Here is a 1632-nt window from a genome sequence, read left to right on the forward strand (position 1 = left end):
TGTGAATTCAAAATGGAAAAGTTGAGGTAACAACACAGACTATTCAATGTAATTATTGTTCTGCTATTATTCAGAATATCATCAAATCATGCAGTATAAATATGCAGAAAATGTAAAAATATGCAGTATATCATGACTTATTGTAAATTCAAATGGAAAAGTTGAGTAACAACACTAACTATAGATACAACCCTTGTATTCAAGACTATTATACAATGACTGCCCCCAGAATCACTGAATTAATCCTCATTCATGTTTACAGCCTGAGGGAGGGGGCAAACCAAGTCCTGCTTGTCTTTTGTCACAAATTCCCTTATCTCATTGTAAAGATACTGTTGCCTTTTAGCATCAAGCCCCTTTGGGAGGAGTTGATCAGGCAAAGCACTTGGGTCAAGTGCATCAAAGTCGACACCATTTCTCCCTAAGTCTTGGGAAACTTCCTCACTATTAAAGAATGTTTTCATTCTTACTATTGTGGAGCCCTGACAGAATAAGAAATGATGAAAGCTTTTAATGGTGTGTAATTTTCTGAAGTATGTACCCAAGAATGTGCTCCAGTCATACATAGGTACAAGAACAGTGCCATCCTCTCTACCACAAAGACATGGTACATTGACTCCAGATGGACTTGAGTTTTGAACTACTTGGGCAATGTCATCCAAGCAGTCAACCTTATTCCTCCTAAAATTTCTTTTAAAGAGCCCAAAGCACCAATCACAGGAAAACTTTGTGTGCCAAGCAAGAAGGAAACTCATTTTGATTGACACATGATGACCTGTCAAGACACGCCACAATAGATACCACATCACAAAGGAGTTCTTGTTTTGTCCCGCACAGTTATCTGCATGAAGGTGCATGTGCATTTCACCCAGTCCATAATTCTCAAGATATGAGTGTAAAAGGCTAATAACACAGTTGCTACCTTTACCGGTCTGTATGGATTCATCCAACAAGAAAGTAACCTGCTTTGGCAAGGCCTCACATGCTACACCAAAAACTCCACACTTAGGTGGAGTTTTGAAATACATCGGCCCTGGTTGGAGGGGATCATTGGGGTAGTGAATCTGTTGTGCAAAGTCCATGCTATAATGTACCATTCCCTCATAACTAGAAGGACTGTGTGGACCTAACTCTAAACCAGCAGGCAAGTTTGCTTTTGAATCCTTACAAAGTTGCTGATAGTGTGTACGCTCTACTCTAGCTTTCTCCAGATGTTCAGTGGCCAGACGATGCAGCTCTTCCTTCTCTGAATCAGCCTTATTGGCAGCCTCACTAATGCGTTTTTGATATTTTTGACATGTCCAGCACAGGTCAGTTGCTGGCCGCATTGTGACAACAAATGGCACCACTTCCCGCCAGATACGACGAAACGTAACTACAGAAACCACACGCTGATTCGCTGCAGCAACTGCCACACAGTAATCAGAGTACACCTTCACCTTCGTACAGTTAGTTGGAAGAAGTTTCAAATCACTCCTCCAAAAGCCTGGTACCCTCCCTGGAAGATGCATGCCATGAGTTTCAGCATAGTTTATAATGAAATGTGCAACATACATATTGTCCTCTTTCTTCAGTGCATTAGGAGGCTGACGCTTTTTGTTGCCATGCATTCGAGGAGTAACACCATGCTCT

The sequence above is a fragment of the Dicentrarchus labrax genome, unplaced genomic scaffold, assembly GCF_905237075.1.
Source record: "Dicentrarchus labrax unplaced genomic scaffold, dlabrax2021, whole genome shotgun sequence".
Classification (NCBI taxonomy): domain Eukaryota; kingdom Metazoa; phylum Chordata; class Actinopteri; family Moronidae; genus Dicentrarchus; species Dicentrarchus labrax.